General features: G+C 42.8%; 1 protein-coding gene across 2 annotated transcripts in view; it reads right to left on the bottom strand.

The window, feature by feature from the left end:
* TRIL (TLR4 interactor with leucine rich repeats) overlaps positions 1–24858 on the bottom strand; it is an 86726-nt gene that overhangs the window by 5041 nt on the left and 56827 nt on the right. The window contains exon 4 of one of the 2 annotated variants that reach the window (XM_049714846.1): positions 8414–8509. The exons of the other annotated variant lie outside the window; for it this stretch is intronic. The gene's annotated coding sequence lies outside the window, so the exon portion shown is untranslated. Of the gene's footprint in view, positions 1–8413; positions 8510–24858 lie in introns of those variants that run through there. 2 annotated transcript variants of the gene reach the window in all.

The raw sequence follows: 24858 nt of genomic DNA, 5'->3' as shown, positions 1-24858 counted from the left end.
ATATTTAAACACAACATCTTTGCACATTTCCTGTAAAAATTTCACAGACCTTTCATATGTAGGATTCTTACCCCTATATTTAAGTTTCAGGATTAGTTGCAGTCTTAAAAAAATATTTAATTCTCTTTGCTCTGTGACATGGCTTAATGAATCTAGGTTGAGTTTCTTTAGGAAACATAAGAAGCTTCTTGACAACTGAGAAGTCTCCCAGACACTCATTCCTGTCAGAGTTTTCCAAAACCACACATAAGCTGAGGCCACGAGGTTCCTACATCAGACAAGAAAAGAAGACCGCGGCTTCCCTCCCTGACCTCGGTTATGATTGAGTGAGAAATGTGTTTATTGCTCAGGCTCGCTGAGTGTTTAAATGTCCCTATTGTGCGAATTATGAGTGCTTTGAGTGCAAATTATGAGCAGAGCAGCCACTCTTTATAATTTCCAACTGTCTGATCTACTCTATTTGTCCTTGCTCACCATCCACCCTTGAGAATTGCAAAATCCCAGGCCCATTATTATTTTTAATAATGCCGTTGCATTAAAACCTTGGTTGAAGTCCTCTAGTGATTTTTCTTTCCCTCAAAATCTATATTGCTTTTAAAAGCATTTCATTAAGACTGCGTTTTTAAGGAGGAAAGAGAAAGGAGAGATGGGTGACATTAGTCAGCTGCGGCAGACATTCTTTTTAATCCTAAGATTAAAGAAAAAACCCCCAAAACTACAGAAAAGAACTGCCTCTTTGCCTTGGGCCCCTGACTTTTAAGGGGGTAGCACTGCTGGTGAGAGGCGCAGTTACATAGGAGACAGATGCAGAACGGGCTGCAACCCTGCAGCAGCCGGGCTGCGCGCGGCCACTTGGCCTGCGCCCAGGTGTCCTTGCGCACCCATGGGAGGGGAGCGGAAGCCAGGTGCCTTCCTCTCGGGACAGGGGGCCTTCCGACGCCCCGAGCACTGAGACACTCTGCCCTCGGGTTTCAGGAGTAGGAGGTAGGGGCCGACAGTTTGACAAATGAGGCAGGAGATACCTCCGGTCTCTCCTCAGTTGTCCTGAGACCGCCGCCTCTCCCCAGCAAGCGCCCCTTCCCATCCCTTACAAAGGAAAGCGAATCTATTAGCTCTTCGCTCCCAGGAGTCCCGTCTGCCCCTCCCTGAAACATGCACATAAAGGGTGGCAGCCTTGATAGGAGTCCTGGGGAAGGAGAGGTATGAGTGCCAGGGGCTCCGGGTCACCGCCCCAGATCCGCCGGCGTCGCAGCACCGGCATCTTGGCCTCTCCTGGAGCCCCGCGGCGTTTTCCTCTGCTCGCGCGCCCTCTGGCAGCACTATGGAGAGATTCACCCGGCGCGGGGAGCCGTGGGGGGAAAACACAGAGCAGCTGCGTGCCTTTGGCCAGGAAGAAAGCAAGGTGGGCGTGGATCTGGTGGCCCGCCACCTACCTAATACACTGGACTGGGCTCTTCCCCAGTGTGTCAAGGTGATCGAAGCTGAGGTCATGGCTTCCTTGAGCTATATGTTAGTCACCAATGCACCCCAAACAGACTTTCCTAAGACCCCAGATTTAGAAAGGAGAGCAAGGAGGTCCCACCATTTCTGGTACTCACCTCCCCGCCCCCCGCCCTCCCCCCAGCTCCATCTACACACACACACACACACACACACACACACACACACACACACACACACACACACACACACACACACACACACACACACACACACACACACACACACACACACACACACACACCAACCACCTATTTTCTTTACTCATCCACAGCATCTCCAACACATTCTTAAACCCATGTGATGGCTTTTTTGATGTCGGCTTGGCTAAGCTAAAGTACCCAGTTATTCCATCAGACATTAATCTAGATGTACTGTGAAGGGCGTTTGCAGATGTCATTAAAGTCACTAATCGGTTGGCTTTAAGTAAGGGACAGTCTGGGTGGGCCTGACTTAATCAGTTGGAAGCCCTTAAAAGCAGGGCCAAGACGAGAGAGAGAGAGAGAGAGAGAGAGAGAGAGAGAGAGAGAGAGAGAGCGAGAGAGAGCGAGAGTGAGAGCGAGAGAGAGAGAGAGAGAGAGAGAGAGAGAGAGAGCGAGAGAGGGAGCTGGAGAAGAATCCCGCCTGTGGACAACAGCTTCAGCCCTGCCTACACAGCTCCACTCTGCTCGTGAACTTCTCTTCCTGATTGCCTGCCCTACGAATTCTGGACTTGCTCCGCTGGCTCCCACGATACTATAAGCCGGTTCCTTGTAATAAATCTCAATATATAAATGTATTGATTCTGTGTCTGGTTGAACCTAGATGATACAATTCATATGGCCCAAATCAGAAGAAAGTACTAAGGAAATTCACAGTGCCAGAAGATTACACCCCAGTTCCTCCCAACTGTCAGCCAATACATAGTTTCTGAATGTCTATTGGTGGCAGGAACAAGGCACTGTACTCTGGAGATGCAACCGAGAGCTGACAGGGTTTCTTCCCTTGGGAAGCTCTCTCATACACACACACTCAGCTCCATATGGCAACTTTGGTCTTTTCAAACCTGGACCAGAAGCTAGCTTTAATTAATGGTTTGTTGTGGGTACCAGTGGCATGCTTGGAGCTATACAAAAATCTAGTAGGAGAACCAGAGCCTTAAGGGCTCTCCGTCTATCAGCAGGAAAGGTGAAATGCTCATTTATCCCATTGCCAAACATCCTGAGTCATCAGCCCCCACGGTGTTTTCTTTGCCCTTACGGTTTCTATATATGGCAAAGGGGTGACACTTACTGATAATGGATTAGAGCTGTAGAATGTTGGCAAAAGCAAACTCAACTCAGGCTGGCAAAAGGGCGGCTCCTCTCTAGATTCATCAGCAGAACCCCTGGTCCTAAGCCAAACTGAGAAGCCCAATAAAAGACCTCATTCCTTCTCCAGCATCTCCTACCCCTGCCTCAAGGCTCAGGGCCTGTCCCATGATGGCAGGAACCCAGTGCATTTCAATCCAACAAATGTTTAATGAGTACCTTCCATGCTACAAGTTTACCTTCTACGATCTCATGTCCTGAAATAGCTTTTGTAATCACCATTGGCCTGCAAATGAATTGCTATATTGAATGATAATTTCATGGGTATCCTATTGACTTCTCCATGTTGTTGTTGTTCTTTAACCTTTTATTTTCTCCTTGATATTGACACCTTCACTTGGGTTGGGTCAGAACTCTTTCCTGATTTTACCTTCTGTTTTGCTTCCTCTCAGCCCCATCTGGAAGGATTTTCTTCTCACCCTAGTCCTCATGATTATAAAGCAGGTGTGTTCAAGGGCTCTGTATTGGTCAGTCTGTTGTCTGAATCTACTCCCTCGCCTCCAGAGATGAACTATACACTGAAGGCCCCATATCTATACTCATATACAGGAGAGAGGATGGACCTCTCTCCTGAGCCATATATTCTATTGCTGTGGACACTTGGGTGCAGCACAAGCACCAGTTCCCCCAGAAGAACTCAGCATCTTCTCTCCTTCTTTTCTAATCTGTCGCTCATTCTAAAAGCCATAGCTGAGTTAATGGTGTTGAGAACTGTGTCTACCCAAAAGCCCACTCCAGGAACTCATGAGGCATTCCTGCTTTCCTCTTCCTTACCTTGTGCATTCAATTGGTAGCTGAGTTTTATCAATCCGTTGCAGAATGTCTCTGGTCTCTGATCCTCCGACCCACTGGAAGTGCCTTAGTCTAGGCCTTACGAAGTTCACATCAGGAGCAAATGGTCTTCTAATGATATCCCCGCTTGCATGTCTCTGCTCTCTCCCCCATTCATCTTTCTAAAATGCAAATCCTCTTGTGACACCTTCCCATGTCAGAAGTGTCAGTGGTTTCCTGAAAGCCTTCCATGACCTTCTGCCTTCCCTCCCCGTGCCCGCTCTGAGCTAGCTGACGGGTGGCCCTCCTTTGTGTTCCCACTGCATCCCAATCTCACTCCTATCACAGCACTTAGCACAATGTAGCAGTTTCTTCTTTAAACATTTCAAACAGAGAAAAGTGCAAAAAAAATAACATAACAACTACCAACATACTCACCACCCAAACTGAACAAAACTTTGATGTACTGATTTCAGTACTTCTTTTTAAAAGAAATTAGCCATGATAAAAATAGTTGAGATCCCTTTGTGACTCATCTATCATGGAAGCCACCGCTGTTCAAGTTTGGGGTTGATTTGTTGCTGAGCTCTTACACCTGATTATTAACTCCCAATAATGGTTTCCCTCTCTTGTTCATTTATGAATCCCCGGGACTTGCCAGATGGAAATAAATAAAGGGAACGAGTAAACATTCATTAAACGATTGTATGAATGCGTAGGTCCACACCCATGACTCCTGTGGATCAATCCTCATCACACTGAAATGCTATCTCTTAAAATTCTGCCTAATTAATGTACAATACTTTTAGAGGCATTTGACCCTAAGAAGTTATCCCTGTTTTCTGGAGGTGTTACCCTTAACTAGTAGCTCTCTATGTTGACTGCACGTTGGAATCCACTGGGGAGATATGAGAGGGCTAATATCTGGATTCTACCCCCAGCGCTTCCTATTTAATGGATGAGATGCCTCCTAGGCAGTGAGTTGTTAAAAGCTCCCAGTGCTTATGACATACAGACGAGGCTAAGAACCTCCATTACCTCCTACGAGGCCTCATTATCATCAGCGTCATCAATAGCGCCAGCACTGGCCATTGGTGAGTACTAACTTTATGCTATTTATGTACATTATCTTGTCGATTTCTCACCACAACCTAAGTATTTTTATTATCCTCATTTTACAAAGGAAGAAAGAAAGCAACACTCAGAAGGGTTAAGTAACTTGCCCAGAGTCAAATAGCCCCTGGGCCCTGCTGTTCTCACTGCATCACCAGCTTCCACCATGACCATATAGTCCCATCCCTTAACTTGCCTATGGCTCTTACAAAGCCCAGGATTAACAGAATCTCAAATACCCCTAAAGAAAGTCGCTGAAGCCTGGCATCACCAGTGCTCTCTAAAACCCCGAGCTTTCATTGCTAACCCTGCTTCTTTCTTGAGTCATTTCCTGAAGTTGGCTATAAACTCCTTGCCTGAGCAGCTGCCAGAGACTCAAAAAGGTGGAGCCCCTTCAGCCTCTGCCCACCACACCCTCTTTGACTACAGGAAGATTCCTCTCAATTACACCCTTTAATGCTCTGTTCCTCCCTCCCTTGTCATGCTGGACTGCTTTTTCCATTGCTCTCTGTCTCTTGTTCTTCCTTTACTGTATTGACATGATACCATTACACCAAAAATACACAAGACTTACAACTCGAGATCACACTACTGCCTCTTTATTCTCCTGCTCTGTCTTTTTAAGGCAAGCGTAGGAGGAAAATACACATCAGTATCTACTCTGTATACTGATTTCTTTATAAGTGTCAGGCATGTGCTTTCAATAGTGTTCACTAGTGTTTTTCAATAATGTTCCAGCAACAGGATTTTACTGTAGGAGAGACCAAGGTGCGTCGTCTTGGAATCTTGGAACGTTACGGTGTGAAGGGATCTGGGAGATCACCTAGTCTGAGTGCGGCCATAACAAAAGAACTCAAAATGGAAATCTGTGGCACTGCCTCAATGGTTCAGCGGTGGACAGTGAGGAAACAAATGTCAGACTTGGGGGAAATGCTCCTCCTTGTTATGCAGTCTATTGGCTGCAAGAACGTAGGAGACCAAAATGTAGGTGATCACAGGGTAGTAAGCCTACCGCTCCTGGGGAAGAGGTTGCTATTGACTCTGTGTGGCAAAGTGTAAGAAGAAAGAGATGAGCTCAAGAAAGAACTGACTGTTTTACAAGCAGAAAAGAAAGGAAATACATTCCAAAAATTTGAGGCCTGATAAAGCTGGTCAAGGGACCACTTCCTGATTCCTAATAGTACTGAGAAAAGATTCAAGCAACAAAGATCCAAAGCAACTGAGGGAAAAAAATCAGACTAATGGTATGGTGCTCAATGAAACCTTTCCGCTGGATAAAAAGACCCCAGGTAAAAGCCTATGAAAGGAGTAGCTTTCCCACGAAAGCAGAAAAGCACCCTGAAGTTGTGACATGGAGGGCCACGGAGGTAAGAAAGCAAGGAAATAAAGATTGGATCATTTCTCTAAAAGAACGATGGGCGTGGTTGCTGGCTCATAGAATTGACTGGAAGCAGAGAGATGAGAAAACTGCTATTGGTTCGAAAGAATCTATTTGAGATTTAATATTTTGCAAGCAGGAAATGGGCTGAGAGAGCCATTCATCTCTCTAACGGGACATGTCCCCTAACACCTACTTCATATTTGACCAAGGAAAATAATGAAGAAGGAAGAAACTTCAACAGGTGGAGCCACACACTGTGAAGAATCTTGAACCCTGTTATTTTTTTTTAAATAGATCTTTATTGGAGTATAATTGCTTCACGATACTATGTTAGTTTCTGTTGCACAACAAAGTAAAAATCGGCCATATGCACACACATGTCCCCATATCTCCTCCCTCTTGAGCCTCCCTCCCACCCTCCCCATCCCACCCTCTTGGTCATCGCAAAGCACCGAGCCGATCTCCCTGTGCTGTGCTGCTGCTTCCCACCAGCCAACTATTTTACATTCGGTAGTGTATGTATGTCGATGCTACTCTCACTTCGCCCCAGCTTCGCCCTCCCACACCATGTCCTCAGGTCCGTTCTCTATGCTTACCTCTTTATTCCTTCCCTGCAACTAGGTTCATGAGTACCTTTTTTTATTTTTTAGATTCCATATATATGCGTTACCGTACGGTATTTGCTTTTCTCTTTCTGACTTGCTTCACTCTGTATTACAGACTCTAGGTCTATCCACCTCACTACAAATAACTCAATTTTGTTTCTTTTTATGGCTGAGTAATATTCCATTGTATATATGTGCCACATCTTCTTTATCCATTCATCTGTCGATGGACACTTAGGTTGCTTCCATGTCCTGGCTATTGTAAATAGAGCTGCCATGAACATTGTGGTACATGACTCGTTTTGAATGATGGTTTTCTCAGGGTATATGCCCAGTAGTGGGATTGCTGGGTCATATGGTAGTTCTATTTTTAGTTTTTTAAGGAACCTCCATACTGTTTTCCATAGTGGTTATAGCAATTTACATTCCCACCGACAGTGCAGGAGGTTCAACCCTGTTATTGACCAGATACTGCGTTATGTCTTACAATCTTCTTTTTTCCAAAAGGGAGCATGATTTGTGGTTGCCCCATCCCTGTACCACCATTGTATATTGGGCGTGGGGGGAGGGGCAGATAATCTGTCATTTTAGTTCACACGTCTGGACCATCATGAGCTTTATCCTGACCCAGAAGAGATGCCACATATAGCACATCCCCTGCAGATCCAGGACTTAGAGCTGGATGCAGTGACTAGGTGGGACTTTAGATAATCTCCCTTGGACAGGTGTGAGTTGCTTTATGTGTGTTCAAGGTGGACTGTTGTAGAGACATTTTCCTCACCAAATAGTCATTCACTCCTCCATATTGCAAGCCCCCTTGCAATTAGGCAGAGTCTCGTGGGCAGCTCTGGCTAATGGGCTGTGATCAAAAAGAGTGTTTGTTCATTTTATAATCCCTTTTAACCTGGCAAAGATGTTCACCCTTTTCCCATGTCCAGTTATAAGAAAAGAATGGTAAATAGCTAATAAATTAGAATTAGGTTTATAATTTTATATCCAGGAAAATTACCGGTTTTTAATATGCATTTTAGCTTATCTGTAAATAACCTAAAAGTGATGTTAAGATCCAACCAGGTAAATCCCTTCTGTCATATTCAAGTATAAGCTGGTGGGTGCTGTGTGATAAATGACCACAATGTTCCAAAAACACGCAACATAATGTATCATATATTTTAAATGTTCAGTAAATATCCATTTATTATCCTTTCTTTTTAAAAAAAAAAAGAAAGAAAGAAAAAGAGTCTTTTGCTTCTGGGCCAAAGCATTTAGAAGCTGGTGTGTGAACTGCCGGCTCTCTCTTTGCTAGGAGACCAGGGAGCCATGGATTATGATGGCAGCACGATAACATCAAAACAGTCCAGATAGTGGAAATGCCTCATGGAGAAGAGGTGCCCTAGCGAGTGGCCCAGCCTGCAATGGAGTTTGTGTGAGTAAAAACCTTTTGTTGTCTTCAGCCACTGAGGTTTTCAGAGTATTTGTTACTGCAGCCTCACCTCACCTAGCCTATCTAACACAATGGCTATGACTTCTGGTGTGTCATTCTGTTACCCACATGACTGTGAGGCCCAGAGAGAGACACACAATAATGGGCTGACCCTGAATGCCACTCAGAAAATCATTAATGAGGCAATAGGAATGGACTTGACACATAAATGTCGGTGTGTGAGCCCTCTTTGATTCATTCACTCAATGGTGTTTATTGAGGTTCTACCATGTACCAAACATTTATAGGTGCTGGAGATACGGTGCCCAAAAGAGGGGAGGTCTCTGGTCTCAGGTAGCTGACATCCCTGTTGGAGATAACCAAGGGAACACAAAGGACAAACAAGATCATTTCAGAGAGTGGGTAACTGCTACGGAGAGAATAATTGGGGCAATGTTGTAGAAAGTGAGTGGGCGGTCAGGGAAGGTCTCGGTGAGAAGGTGACAGCTAAGCTGAGACCCTAATACCAGGAACCAGCCATGCAAAGATCTGGAGGTGCAACTTCCAGACAGAGGGAACAGCAGCTGTCAAAGCCCTGAAGTGGATGAGTTCTTCTTTGGTGGGTTTGAGTTTTCGGTTTGACAGAAGTCTGATTTGGCTGGAAAGGTGTGAATCAAGAGTACAGAGAATGAAATCAGAGAAGTAGACAGGGGATCGTCTAGGACCTTTAAAGACATCTTGAGGTGGTTGGGTCTTATTTTAAGGACAGTGGGAAGCTGTCAGATGATTCAAAAGAGGGAAGTTACAAGGTCTGATTGGAGACTGATTAGCAGCAGTGGCAGCAACCCAGGTAAGAGAAGATGAGGCTTCAAAGGAGGTGGATGATCGTGGATACATGTTGGAGAAAAACAGCCCTTGCAGATGGTTTGGATGTTGCAAATGAGAACAAGAGAGAAAGGAATCAAGGATGACTTGTAGGTTTTCAGCTTGAGTAATGAATAGCAGTGGTGCCACGTACAGAGCTGTGAAGACTTGGCGAAGCCTGGACTGGGCATCCGAGAGCATGCAAAATTCTCACTTTGAGATGCCGTGAGACATTCCCATGACTATGGGAGGGAAGCAGGTGGAGTTTCAGGGCAAGGTTTGGCCTGGAGATATAAATTTGGGGCCAATCAATTTATAAATGTTATTTAAAGCCAAGGAACTGAATGAGATCACTTAGAGAGAGTGTGTAAATACACAAGAGGTCCCAAGACTGGGGTCTAGGATCCAACATCTATCTCGAGGTCAGAGAGAGGAGGAGTCGTTCTTCCAGAATACTGAGACCTTTTCCACTCCAAAGGGCGGTTTGCTTTTTAAAAGATGTTCTAAGACATATAGATTTTTCCACATATCTTAGTAATAAATGTTACATCAGAGTCTCCTGTGAGTTTTAAGTCACACGTGTCACTGTGGGGAAGCAGCTGTGGTATAGTGGGAAGTGCATGCAGCCGAGGGTCAGAAAACCCTGGAAGCTTTCAGCTACTTTGCCACTTACCAGTGATGTGATGAGATAAGTCATAGGTTTGGGTTGTCGCCAGAATTAAAGAAAGTAATGGACGTGAACGTATTTTGTACGTTCTCAGCTGCCCTGTCTCTTACAGTAGTCTCTAGCCACATGTGGCTATTTAAATTTAAATCAAATCAACTTAAATACTCAGTCCTTCACGACTAAGAAGACACGATGAGTAACTGCAATGTGGGATCCTGGATTGGATCCTAGGACAGAAAAACAGACACTAGGAGAAGAAACTGGTGATATCTGAATAAAGCCTGTAGATGAGTTAGTAGTATTGTATCAAGGTTGATTTCTTCATGTTGACAAGTGTAATGGGTTATGTAAGTTGTTGATGTCAGGAGAAGCTGGGAGAAAGATATAGGAAACTCTCTGTGCTCACACAATAAAAAGTTAAAGAAAACTCAGTTTCTCCGCCACACCGACCACATTTTGAGTGTCCATTAGTCACATCGTCATGGACAATTTCCATCATGGCAGGAAGTACTATTGGACAGTGTTGCCTACAGTCGTAAACGAATGTACAGTTCTATTAAGTAGGGCACTTGACCACAGCACTGTGCCTCACAATGATTTCTGTGGGAGAAAGTCAATGGCTTCAATGAAAGGACTAAAGTCATGTCTAGGAACAAAACTCCAGTCTGCCCTCTCACACCCAAATTAACTGTGTTATTTTACACTAGCTTCTGTTTTCTCCTCCAAAATGTGACAGGGTTAAACCAAATGATGTCTGAAGTACCCTTTCCATCTAACATGCCACGGATTGTGAACAAAGAATACTATGAGGAAATAGTTCATTATCTCAGTAACCCATGGAGAAGATGCTTCTGTGGCAAAATTTAAGTCCGCAGGGGTGGGAGGGGAGCAGCAATTCCCCATCCCACCCCTGATCTGCCCCAGTGCCAGGTCATTCAGCCCTGTTGATGGTGCAGGAAGGATCTTGAAACACACCCCCCTTGACAGAGAGAGGCGGCACACACAGGGTTTTGATGAGTAGACAATAGAGGAGAATAAATAGGAAGTACTTTTCTTAATGTTAGAAGCATCTTACTTTATGCTAATTTTTTTGTTCATGACTCACAGTTTTAAAAAGTGAAATAACTCAGCTTAGACTACATAGAGATTTAGAAAACACTATTGACCAAGGATGGTAGTGACTATTGATTTTTTTCTCCTCTTCATACCCCAGTGAGCAGTCAGTAATAGTAATCTGCTGTCCTAATGAAGCACTTTCCATCCAAAGACATTTAAGATGAAGCATGAATATTAACCCATTTATTTCCACCATGTTCGTTGACATTAAGATACGGTATCTTAATCATTGACAATAAGATGTGTTCTGAAATTCTGAGCACTATTTATTTCCTTCCTTCCCTTGTTCTTCATTAAGTATACATCGGTTGGGATTCTTGGCTAAAACTTCTGGCAAATTTAAGCCAAAGGGATTCTTACACCACAGATCTCCTGGGAGACTTGCCCTGAGATTTCATAATTCCCCCAAAGGAAACTGGAGTGCCAATAGGAAAGGGCAGCCAGAATGAGAGAATGCCCACCACAGAGTTCAACCCATTTATATTTTGTGTTTTTTATGCATATTCATTCGTTTTATAAATTAATCATAACCTGAATGCATAAATGTGGAACTTTCATTACTTAAGTTACTGTTATACTCCCCCCCGCCACCAACCCTCTCTCTCTCTCTCTCTCTCTCTCTCTCTGTGTTCATCAGAGAAACTATATGTAGTCATTGATACTCATCATTGTCTTGAGTTAAACAGCAAAGAAAGATCCTAGTAAGGGCCCTTAATCTCTAAACACTATATTTTCAATAAGACAAATTAGATATATGAACAAAGGAATAGATATCAGTATAACGTATCATTTGCCAAGGCTTAATAAATATTGGTTTGATGAGTTAGTAAGTCCTATAATAGAAACTGTTGTTTAAATAACCAACTATTAGGTTGAACAAATAAGTATTAAGAGAAGCACTTTCTATCAATAACTTGATAATTAATGATCACTAACCATGGAATATATAGTACAGCTAGGAGAAAGATGACAAGAGGATTCTGCTATCTTTTCAAATGCACTCTTGTACCTTACGTGCAGCTAGAATCCAAGTTCTCACCTGTAATGTAATAGCTGATGCTTATAAACTGGGTCCTGTAATAACCTTTAAGAGTTTAAAAGAATTCTTTCTGTCCTATCCAAGCCTAGAAAAAGGCAATATTATATCTCTTTGTTACAATATTTGAGTTTATTTTCACAGCATGTTAGGGTAATAATAAATAGCAGTGGCTTCATACTTTCTCCATCTACACCCTTGTTACAATCCTTTCCACCAGCCCTTAGAAATGATTAGTTGTATTCGTTAAAAGCCCAACTACCATGGAACTGCATGGTTTTTTATGTCTTGAGATTAACAGCATCTTCTTAAGAGAAATGCAAACAACTGCTGAATTCCAGAGGAAAGGCAGAAAGCAGCCAGTGAGATTCCAGATTGTCACTGAGCATTAAGGTATATTTCTAAGGGAGGGGTGGCACTGTTTGTTTCCACACCCTCTTCTATAGACGGATCATCCAGAACAGACATAGGGAGCCATTGGTGGCCTTGAATTCCGTCTCCTGGGAGAGAGAGGACTGTCAATGACATTGCTAGACAAGTTCAATGTTCCAATCATGTAGAGACTGTATCAGGGATGTGACTTAAGCATGCTAAGCAGAGACAACCCCCTCCCTCGCACTGCAATATCTTCTGCACCCTTTTAAGAAGCATGCCTTTGGGTTTGGAAATTACTCAGATATTTCTGACAGTGATGTTTTCTGGAGGACTAACACTAAGAGTCTATCAGGTAACACCTTGGCAAGGATTGCTGGTGGCTAACCCATGCTGGCTCTGCTCCAGGAACCTAATAAAGTCTGAGGGAGCACCCCTGAGAGGGGGTCTGTGCCGTGGAGAACCAGATTCCAGGTCAGGTCAACCTGGTAGCCGTCAGCTGAGTGTCACAGTCAAGAGATGGCAAGGGCACTGCAGGCAGTCAGGCATAAAGGGCAACATGAGAACAGCCCAGAGAGAAAGGTGGATGGCCAAGAAGTCAGAGTTAAGACAAAAGCAGAGTTAAGGCAGAAGAGGCTCCCCAAAGCTCCTGGTTGCTAGATCCCTTTATATAGGAAACTGAGATCCCTCATGGCTTAAAGGAGCAGAGCCTCCCCCAACCAGGCCCAGGAGAACTAACCCAGAGAAGGCAGGAGAGCACCAATGGGTGAGCAGTAAGAGGAAAACCCCGCATCTGGGGAAGGTATTTTCATTCCTCTCTAACTATTCCTCTACCAAGCACACTGCTGCCTCTGGGCCTTTGAACTTGCTCTTCCTTCAGCCTGGAAGCCTGTTGCTCCAGGATTCACCAGCCTCCTCCCTGGCCTCGTTCAGATCACTGCCCCATCAAAGAGGCCTCTCCTCACCACCCTATCTAAAAGAGCACCTTCTGTACTGTCTCCCTCTCATCCTCCTTTATTTTTCTACATATTCTAGCACCAGCTTCTACATTAAATATTTTCAAAAATAGAACTCAAGCTCCCTGAGAGCAGGAGCTCAGAGTGTTTGGTCCCTTGCTGTGCCCCTAACACTGAGCACTGTTCTTGGTAGTTGCTTAAGACATATTTTTTTGAACGAACGAACTGAGAAAGTATTCTTGCATCTTTACATGGGTTTGGTTTACATCGTATAATTCATTCTCTTGTATTGGGGATGTAATTATATGATCCTTCTTTGCTTTTGTAAAATACTTAGGTTATACCTTGTAGTCCCTGTCTCTCTTTCTCTCTGCTTTTCCCGTGCTCCCTTCTATTTCTTCTCTCTCCTACCCACCCACGTCTAAACCTGGCCACCCGTAAAATATTTCTGCATCCTGCATTCATGAATCCATTCAACCAGCATTACTGGATGCTCACCATGTGCTAGGCACAGTGCTAGGTGCTGGGGATTTCATGGCAAAGGAGGAAGAAACAAACTCTGCCACCAGGAAAGTTATGGTCTACTGGAGAAGCCAGGAATTAATTTTTAAAAGCTCACAAATAAATGGAAAATCACCCCTTGAAGGGGGTGTCCAGGATTGGTGCGTGTGCTAAGTGCCGTTTGTGGGGGATGAGCTGGTCAAGGAGCTCAGGGAAGATTCCAGTGGGGACACGGTGAGGCTCTACCATGGGGCTGAGGAGCTTGGGGAAGAAAGGCGAGAGGCCAGTGTGGCTACAGAAGTTGGTAGGAGCAGGTCATGCAGGGCTGGGAAAGTGACCCAGAGGACTTTGGCCATTATCCTGAGGTCTGGAGAACCACAGGAATCAATCCACTGACAGGTGTGAGTAAATACGTGGGGCCAGTGAACACCGTGTGGGAGAGAAACACGATCACACTGGGCGGAAATTCAGTTGGGTCCACTCTAGACACTGGGGTTCATTCTTATAAAAAATACAAAGATAAATGATCCCTGTCCTTAAAAGCCTTTAAAGCCAGGAAGCCCCATTGGCTAAATAAAGGAAAACTTGCATGGTACAAACAAATGATTCCTGGCCAAAGACTCCGAAAAATAGTTGATCACAAAGTAGCCTTGTTGAACCATCTTTCCGATGATCCCTAGATAGTCCCAAACCAATCCATTGAACCCTACTATTCTCCAATAGTAAGGGAACATTTTCTTCAAAGATTAAAATGTAAGTTTTCTATGATTCTGAGATGGCAGATGGGGAGGAAACTTACCTGCCATTGGCCTTTTATAGGATCAGCTGTGCCCGATGAGATTTTTGTAATGAAAGGCTCTGGGTTTGTTTGATCTGGACAAACCCCCGGCCAAGTTCATTGCTAGCATTAACTATAATAGAGGAAACTATCAATTTTACTATAGAAGCGCAAGGGCACTTAGCGCCTTCTATGTGAGGGATATTATCCCTCTCTGAAGTAGCTTGGGAAAATAAAAAATGTTATTTTGTGTCAGACTTATTTAATGTATATTTATTTATTTGACTTTAAAGCTATTTAAGGGATAAAGGGGCTCATCTTTAAGTTTCCTCCAGCATTGGTGGAACGTTACCAAATAAATCTGAAAGACATAATAGGTGTGGAATAAAAGGAGGCAGAATTAAGGTGTGAAGAGAGGGACATATCGTGCGTGGTACACTTACGACATTTAAAAACTGGTTTCTTAATATGCTCTCAGATGTGCTTATGGTTTATGTGCTTATGATATTATGTCTCCAAAAAAAAAAAGAAATGGGCTGAGTGTGGAGTTGTGGAAACATGGGTAGGGAGACAATATACACTCTTCTTTCAATGGGGAGTCTCTCTCCATCACCGGAAGTCTCTTGTGCAAACTAAAGATATAAAGAGCATGGAAACCGTAGTCCAAGCATCCCCACAGTGATGTGTTTTGTGTGATGTTTGATTTCATTTTAGTTACTATTTAATATTTTCTTAATCTAGGCTGCCTTTTATCTGACATCCTGGAACATTTCCCTGTACTTTCTCTATTATTTCCTTCCCTACTAATGATGTTTCTGGAACTGAAGTATCCTCTTGATACGGGTTCTCTTCATTAACAAAGGGAGCACTGGGTTTGATTTATCTGTAAAACCCCTGGGATGAATTTTATGCTTAGATGTCAAAGAAATTCTCCATCTCCTTCTTGACCATTAATTTTATCATTATGGAAATAGCTTCCATAATTGATAAAACATTGTCAACTGAGTTTGACAGACTATTAAAACACTTCTGAAGATTTGTAATCTCAAGCTCCTGTCTCTTGGGGCTTGCTTAAAACATTCACACCCATATTTATATTCTCTCTTAAATGTCAGTGGAAAAAAATGTTTGTGATAAGGTCATTGTAATGCACACAGACAGTGATCAAGAATCATTTCCCTCCAGTCCTGGCCAAGTCATGTTATTATTAATAAAACAGGGTAAGTCATTCATCTTTTCCCACTAGCTGAGAAAGTTGAAGCTTTGCCATAAAGAGGAAGAGGACCACCCTACTAAAGGCATAGCCTGTTGTGAAGTCTGGAGTATCTATTTTTTTAATTGAACTTTTTTATGTTGCAATAACTGTGGATTCACATGCAGTTCTAAGAAATAATAGAGCTCCCATACGCCCTATACCCAGCTGCCCCTAAAAATAACATCTTGCAAAAACTACAGAACAATATCTCAGCAAAACTATTGACATTGATATGATTCAGATTTTCCCTGTTTCACTTGTACTCATTTGTGTGTGCATGTAAGTTCCATGCAATTTTATCACATGTGCATATATTTGTGTATCTACCACCACAGTCAAGTTACTGAGTGGTTTCTATACTACCAGGATCCCTTGTGTTACTCTTTAATAATCATACCCACCTTCCTTCCTCTCCCTTCCCTATATGGTATCTATTTTTCTTTGAGCTTTTTTGAGCTTTTATGCGTAATAAAGAGAATTCAAATTATGAAAATTAGTTGCCTTCAATGAAAGCATTTGAGCTTTTAAAGAAAGGCGTCCCCTTGTGATGGATGCGGCCAGAGCTTGATTTCTACACCTGGTTTCAGCCCCCACTCACCTACCCGGATGGGCAGCTTTGTAAAGGGTCTGCCTGCACAAGTGCGTGTGTGCTTTGCATTCAAGGCGACAACAGTGATAAGAGATGAGGCATTATGTGTTAGTAAGCTTCATTTTTTTGCAAAATGCCATCGACAATATTCCACTGAAATGAGGAATTTTCAGATAAATCAAGAAATTGTTGCCAATCTCAGGGGCTTCTTGGAAAGTTATAAGTGGTGGCGTCCAAGGTACACAATTACCTACTAGTTAGGATGAGGACAGTATAACTCTCTGGAATTTATACTTAGATGAACATGGATCATGAGAATTTTCCAAAATTCATTTTTAAACCAATGTGGAAAGTCAGCTCCAGTTTCTCTCTTTTGTTGCAAACTGAGTTTTTTTTTTTTTTAAATATGAACTCCCAGGCCAACACTTCGCACCTGCTAATGTAGGCATCTTAGCCCATCTGATATAAAATGCCAGCAAGTAAGTCCTCAAAGCCAGCTCAATGGCTCAATAAAATATGGTCTCCTTGTCACCCTTGGTGCTTAAATCATTTGCTGTCAAACTGGGTGGTTTTCAGAGTTGACATTTACTGCTGTTTGCTGCAAAAGAGATTGTAGCCGCAAGGAGAGGGCCAGAACTGTCATTAAGCACTGCCAACTATGAGAACAAAGGCCTTGGTTAATTTTTTGTGATTCTGTTGCAGTCCTATGGTTCTTAAGACAGATGGTTTTTAAATGATGGATTTTCAACAAGAGACACTCAGGAAGTGTTTACCCAGTGGTCCCAATGGCCTCATGCATATACAGACACTCAAACCCATACAAAGAAACATTATAAGATCTTTTATCTTCCTTCTCCCAACCCCCCTCCTCTCGCTGTCTTTCACTCAGTTCTTTTTCCAAAGTCTCTAAGTAAGTTAGATCCAACATGGATAGGCCATACACATATAAGGAATTCATATCAGCAGTAGGAATGAATTTAAGAAGCTTTCAAAGGTTCAACAAAGACGTTATCAAGTGCCTTATATGTTTATGACACTATGACAGTTGCTTTGGTGGACACCAAAATGAGTTTCCTCCTTCAAAATGGAAGAAGCTAATACTTATCAAGCACTCATATGAGCCAAACCCTTTGTATTTGTCATTTCATGCTACTCTCATGAAGACTCTGTGATACTTCGGCGCTATGATTTTCCACATCGGGAAGCAGGAGCCCAGACAGGTTAAAGGACTGGCCTAAGGTCACAGCTAATAAGAGGCAGAGCTGAGATTCAAGCCAGGTGTATTGGAAATCCATGCTCTTTCCATACTGTGTCCTTTAACTTGCAAAGAAGGGGATAATACAGGTTTGGAAATGCAAGTATACACACAACTGTAAAACAAAGCAGATTACAGTAAATTGTGTAAGAAATGTCAAATCAAAGAGTTACAAAGAGGGACTTCCCTGATGGTGCAGTGGTTAAGAATCCACCGGCCAATGCAGGGGACATGGGCTCGATCCCTGGTCCAGGAGGATCCCACATGCCACGGAGCAACTAAGTCCGTGCGCCACGACTACTGAGCCTGCGCTCTAGAGCCCGCGAGTCACAACTACTGAAGCCCATGTGTCTACAGCCTGTGCTCCACAAGAAGAGAAGCCACCGCAATGAGAAGCCCGTGCACCGTAAGGAAGAATAGCCCCCGCTCGCCACAACTAGAGAAAGCCCGTGTGCAGCAGCGAAGACCCAATGCAGCCAAAACTAAATAAATAAAATAAATAAATTTCTAAAAAAAAAATAAGAGTTACAAAGAAACTCAACATAAGGTTGATGTGGTGGACATTTCCATGATTACCTTTCAATGACATACTCATTGTCTCAGCTGCTGGGAGTGCTGATGACATACAACCATTCAGCTGTCAGCCCCTTCAGGGACTGTCCCATCTACAGAGCGCTACCTTGTCTAAAGTCATACCTTCTCCCAAGAAGCCACATCTATTGATTGTTTGATGTGGAAGCAAAAGCTTGGACGTCTTGGCTCGACTCAGTATACCTCTTAAGGATCATTCTAGCTCCAGAGCTCCCCATGTGTTGGCTGCATCTGTTGTTGATCCATCACTAGAGCTCCTGCTCTCATCCCCTCCCTTCCACAGGGGTTGACCCCAAGGACACTCCTTAATAAACATCCTATATGCTAAGCTCTAACTCAGAGATTACTTCCCAAAGAAACCAACACATGACAGTTGGATAGATTTGAAAATTCTTCACAGGAAACAGCACATGAAGTAGGTCTTGGGTGACAAGTATGATTCCAACAGGACAACCATGTAGTTATTGTTGGAAAGGCAATTGTGACTCTGCTATAGAAGGTCTTGAAAACTAGATAAGGAGTTTGTACCTAGCTGAGAAACAGAGCGCCTTTGAAGCCTCTGAGCAGAGATGTGACATGAAGCAGGCTATAACTTAGAAAATGGTGTGGTCATTTATGAGGACAAATGTTGAAGATGGAGACAGAAGATTGGGAGTTCACAGAGGAGCTGGTGGCCCAGATAACTCCCATCGGCAGAATATTAGATAATTTGGCAGAAGACTTAGGTTTGAATCTTGGCTCTGCCACTTACTATCTGTGGGACTTTTGGAAGTCCCTTTATCCCTCCAAACTCAATTTCTTCTTCTGCCAACTAAGACAATACTTACAGTGTGGAATGGCTGTGAGCTTGCAAAACATTACACACATACACACACACACAGATGCACAAACCAATCTATAAATCCCTAAACAAATGCAGGTTTTAGCTGTGAAGATAAAGAAAGCTAGCCTAGAGCAGGAGCTAGCAAATAACCCACCATATTCAGTCAGCCTGTCTGGAACACAGCCATGCCCATGCATTTAGGTATTGTCTGTGGCTGTTTTCAGGCTACAACGGCAGAGATGAAGAGTTGCTATATGACCCTGCAGAACCTAAAATATCTACTATCTGGCCCTTTACATTAAAAGTTTGCTACCCCTGACCCTGAGCATAGAAAGAAAAAGGAGGTGACTGATGTAAAAGACAGGACAGAGGTCAAATCTATAAGACCAGTAAATGCTTGGGCTTAGGGAAACAGAGAGAGCAAGAGAAAGGACCAATAACCTTGAGGTTTCTAGCCCAGGTCCCAGCAAGATGGCATTGTCATTAACTACACTGAAGAAATCGGAAGAACAGTTTCACTTAATTATTGGTTTCATTCTGGACATTCTGAGTTTCAAGTGCTGGTAAGAATGTTCAGCAGAATGATGAAGACATGAACCTGGTCCTCTGGCAAGGGTTCAGAGGTGAGGTTTTGGCTTTTGGAACAGTGTGCATTGACATGAAAAAGAAATGAAGGAAAACTGGTGATTCTGTAGGCAGTATAATCTTGACTTTAGTCTTCCACTTTTAAATGGATTGAGTTCTGTCTCATATTTGAAAATTATCCAAAAGACTTAGTGCTTAAATTGGATAGTTAAAGCAAGGCTTTCCGATCATTATTATATTAAGCAGAAAATGAGAAAAAGACAGTAAAGTTCTATTGTTGCTAGAAAGGAAATATTTTAGAACCAGGCAAAGGCTCCTCTGCATGGAGGGCATCTGACCACGTTACTGGCCACTAAGCAACACTTGAAAACCAGTTCTCATGTCCCAACTGATGTGGGTCCCGGGAGATATTTAATGGTTTTCTGCAAATAAAAGGATTTCATGGTTAAACAACTTTGGATAAAACCAGATGAAACAAAGTTAAGGCTTTCTTTAATTAAAGAACTTCTCAGAGTTTTCATTGTGTTAAGAGGCACTGGAATCCCCAAGAGGTAGACAAAGTAAGTAGATAAGAAAACTGGGGTTTAACGCAGTAACTTGCCCAGGATTACAGAGCTATTAAGAAGCAGAACTAGGAATCAAACTCAGAAACTGCTTCAGTGCTCACAGCAATTACTCTTTCCTAATAATGATGATAAAGGAATGATGATGGTGGTGGTGGTGAGAAGTGTGATTACTGCCAAGTGGTTCCTGTGGTACTTGCTATCCCTTGGAAAGCTGTGGTAATCCTTAGACCAGTGTATCAGTCACCTGGTGACAAAGGAATGTCATATCAACCACTTGAAACTCAGTGACATACAATAGTAAGCATTTATTCTATTGCATGCATCTGCAGGTTGGCTGGGCAGTTTTGCTGATCTCATTAGGGTTTGGCTCCAGCCTGTGCGTTCAGATCAGGTCTGCCATATGGAGCTCTCATCTGTCTCAGATGAGCAGGCGGCCACTGGCAGAGTCCCCTCGCGGTGGAGGCAGAAAGCCTCCTTTTGCATCACAAAGTCACATGCCTGCACCCTAGTCAAGGGGCAGGGATTTCCCCTCCATCTCTAGGGAGAACTGCAAAGTCAAATGGCAAAAGGGGTAGATACCAGGAAGAATGAGGAAGAATGAAGAAATGGAACCAATTATTCAATCTCCCATGACCCATGTATAAAATTCAGCTTGGGACCATACAATAAAAAAATTTAATCTGTCTCTTTAAATAATTCACAGAACCCTGGCACCATGAATTCAAGTTCAGTCAATGCAGTATGTAACAACAATTTTTTTTTTACTCTTATCCCTGCTTATTTAGAATCTGCCCAAGCCTGGGCTAAATAAAGTATACACTCTTGAAACAGCTCTAAGGGTTTACTAAATATATTAACAAATGGTCTACAAGTCCCTTTGTGTTCCTTTGCCCAGGGTATTAGAACTGTTCACATGGCCTGTCTGCTGATGCTTCTCTGGGTCCTGCCATGCTTGGGGCCTGCTGTCCAACTGCCTCTCCCCAGCCGGTGAGACTAGAGGCTCAAACTGAGGCTGAGGTTTTAGGGGAACTGAGTAGGGCCAGCTTGAGTGTTTTTGAGTGTCCCTGAGCCTGCGAGGATTGCTTGGGCCAGGAGGCCAAGGGGGTGGTCAGAGAGAAGGGTGAAGAGCAGAAAACTTGCCCAAAGGAAGGAGATCTGAAGGTGGAGCAGCTGAGAAAAAGTGTGGAAAGAGGGTGAGGTTTTTGTGAGAGTCTTGTGGCCTCGTTCTCAAAAAGGAGCGAAGCTGGAGACTGTATCTCTGAAAGCTGTAAGATTCTTTGATGACAGTGATGATGAAATATCTGATACATGAAAGAGAAGATATGTAATATATATTCACTTAGAAATATAAAATGATACCTGTCACCTCACTGCTCACCTTAGAAACCAGTATATTACAGCATCCACCTGTATGCTCCACCTCTTTCTTGAGGGAAACCACTCTTAGAATGCTGTGTTGATAGTTCTCTTGCTTTAAAACAAATTGTCATATCCTGTATGTACATTCTTGAACATGCAGGAGACAATGCTTAGTTTTCCTGGTATTTGAGTTTTATAAATATGGCATCACATTACATGTAATCTCCTGCACCTTGTCATTATTATGTCCCTGAAATTCTTCATGGTTTGGAGTCGCTATGTTTCATTCATTTTCACTGCTCCACAATATACTTTATTAGAAATATACCAGCTTATTCGTTCTCCTGTTCGTAAACATTTTAAGCTGTTTCATTTTTGCTATTATGAACAATTCCATAATTTGGATGTGTTTCCAGATACAGGTACCCAAGAGTTTCTCTGGGATACGTAATTCAGAGTGGAATTTCTGGTTTAAAAGCTTTTACACTGTTGTTTGCAATTTTATTCCAAAGTCATTCTTTCAGTTTGTAAGTCACTAGCAGGGTGTGAGAGTTCTTGTAGAATCACATTCTCAGCAACACTGTGTATTGTCAGACTTCTAAATTTTTGCCAGTCAAGCAGGTAGAAGACAAATCCCCTTGTAGTTTAAATTTGTACTTTTTGATTACCGATGAGGTTGAGCATCTTTTCATGATTTAATTCACCATGTATGTTTCTTCTTCAGTGAAATACTCATTTCTTTCTTTTGCTTATTTTCTTATTTCTACTAGGTTTTTTCTTATTGATTTATTGTAGTTCATTATAAATACTAGATACTAATCTCTTGCCAATTACGTATAGTGCAAACATCTTTTCCCATTGTGTCGCTTGTCTTTTCATTCGTTTTATGGTGTCTTTTGACAAACAGAAATTTTCAGCTTTGAGGTAGTCAAAGTACCTCAAACTTTTCATTGTGTTTTCTTAGAGATATATCCCTGCCCCAAGTTTATAAAGACACACTCTTCATTTGTCTCCTAAAAGTCTTAAAGTTTTGTTTCAAACATTTAAGCTTTTAATCTATTTGGGATTTTGGGGGGTGGGGTGAAGCTATGGTGTGAGGTAGGGATCTGAATGAATTTTTTTCCATGTGGATAACCCATAATCTCAACATATTTAATCACAGTGACTCTCCCACCCATCCACCTCATTAATCATCTGCAAGGACACCTCTTCCGGGTAGCAAGGCTGCCTCATGTACAGGGGATGTTGCATTGATCAATATGCCTTCTCCTGTACCCAAACCATACCACCTCAATTACTCTGGCTTTACAATAAATCTTGATACCTGGTAGGACCTCCTGGTAACTAGGTTACAGTTTGACTTTGAGGCAAAGAATGAGGCTCAAACATTCTAACGAAGAGGATAAGAGAAAAGATGTTAAAGAGTTTAGTCCATTGTTTGCTTAAAAATAATATCTGTTATTCTCTTCTGTTCCTTAAGGCTAGACTAAGATTGCTTTCATTAGAAATGCATGTTAGTGATTCTAGCTGATATACAAAATTCAGACTCCCCGGTGATCCAGATGAAGGTGGTGAAATTTGGCTTTTCTCTTTTTGCTTCAAGGCATCAGCTGAGATATGTTGCAAAAATGATCAGCCCTTTATGACCCTTAGAAAATAAGGCCACATTAAAATGTTACTTTTGTGCTTATTCTCAAGTATCTCTAATGCTGTGACATGTCTGCATTTCTTCAAGGTTATTTATACAGGGCTTCATGTTTATAGAACTAAGATAACTGGATGAACTTGAAGTTTCCTCGGGGCAGGGGGTGGGGGTGGGGGAGTCTTAGGGACTCTGCTATAAACTCTCTGCTCTCTATGGACCACACATTTTATAACTCATTCTGTATAAACAGCCCAAATCTTTTGAGCATTTTCCATCCAGTGAATGTTGAATAAATTCCTTTTAGTGGTGACATTGACTTTTTAGGCTGTTTATTTGGACTTCCTCATTGGAGATATAGTCATACAAATGGAAGAATCTTTTAAATGTGATGGCCAGGATGCACTGTAAGTCATGTTTATAAATGGTTTTTTTTGTGTTTTTGTTTTTTGTTTTTTTTTTAAACAGGACGAGACAAGGTGTAGTAAGTGTCGGGACTCAGGAAGGGCTTCACAGAGGAGATGCTTTTTTTTTAAGAAGATGTTGGGGGTAGGAGTTTATTAATTAATTTATTTATTTTGGTTGTGTTGGGTCTTCGTTTCTGTGCAAGGGCTTTCTCTAGTTGTGGCAAGCGGGGGCCACTCTTCATCGCGGTGGGCGGGCCTCTCACTATCGCGGCCTCTCTTGTTGCGGAGCACAGGTTCCAGATGCGCAGGCTCAGTAGTTGTGGCTCACGGACCCAGTTGCTCCGCGGCATGTGCAATCTTCCCAGACCAGGGCTCGAACCCGTGTCCCCTGCATTAGCAGGCAGATTCTCAACCACTGCGCCACCAGGGAAGCCCATAAATGGGGTTTAATATTCTCCATGAAGGTGCAGAAAGAGAGGCAATATATAGTATACACAGTACTCACTATTCAGTCCAATACATGGTAGAGCACATAAAAAGTAGCCCTGGGGGTGGTAAATGTGTATCTATATAAATGTATATTTTAAAGAACTTTGAAAATTGGCTTACAAAGAAATATTAAAGTTGCAAAGAATTAGCAATATACGTTTAAGTATCACCTACTAGAGAACATACTCATGGTTGAAGAGCAGGAATCAATAGCTTAGAAAGAAGAAAGCCAGCCTTCTGGGTTCCTTTTCATTTCCCGTCATCTCTCTTACTCCCTTCCAAGCCCTGATACCCTTGTCTTCCCTTCGCCCACCCGCAGGTAGCAGCATTATCTTTCTTAAACATGCTCATTGAGCCCTTTCTGTCTCTTTCAGTTCTCCTCTCATGTTCCACCCCACTGTGGACCCCAGGCCTGTTCTTCCATTAGAAAGGTCTGTGCATATCCTGGTCCACCTCCTGTTTCCTTGATGGACTAAGAAGCAAACTTCCTGTGGGAGTCCTTAGCTCTCTCAAGGTTTAACCACCATGAGCATAAATGGTGACATGGCTGGTGTACCACTGGAAAATAATAAATCCCCAAAGAAGTTAGACCTTGGAGCAAAGATGCTTCTCTGTTGCCTCTGGCTCTTTTTCCTACTTGTACAAGGGAGGTGCCTGCCTAAGTGTAAAGTTCACAAAAAGCCTTGCCAGAAGCTGGAAGGGCTTTGAGATGAGGTGTGATTCTTGCGTCATTGAACTCCCACACTGGACTTCCTTTGGGCGTGTCACACATCTGCAGAGGGAGGCCCCACAGGAAAGTTTTACAACCTCTAAGGGAGGAACATGAACTAACCTATCTATACAGTTTATGAAGCTTATTTTTTAC

The sequence above is a fragment of the Orcinus orca genome, chromosome 9, assembly GCF_937001465.1.
Source record: "Orcinus orca chromosome 9, mOrcOrc1.1, whole genome shotgun sequence".
Taxonomy (NCBI): Eukaryota; Metazoa; Chordata; class Mammalia; order Artiodactyla; family Delphinidae; genus Orcinus; species Orcinus orca.
This window is presented reverse-complemented; position numbering and strand designations above follow the sequence as displayed.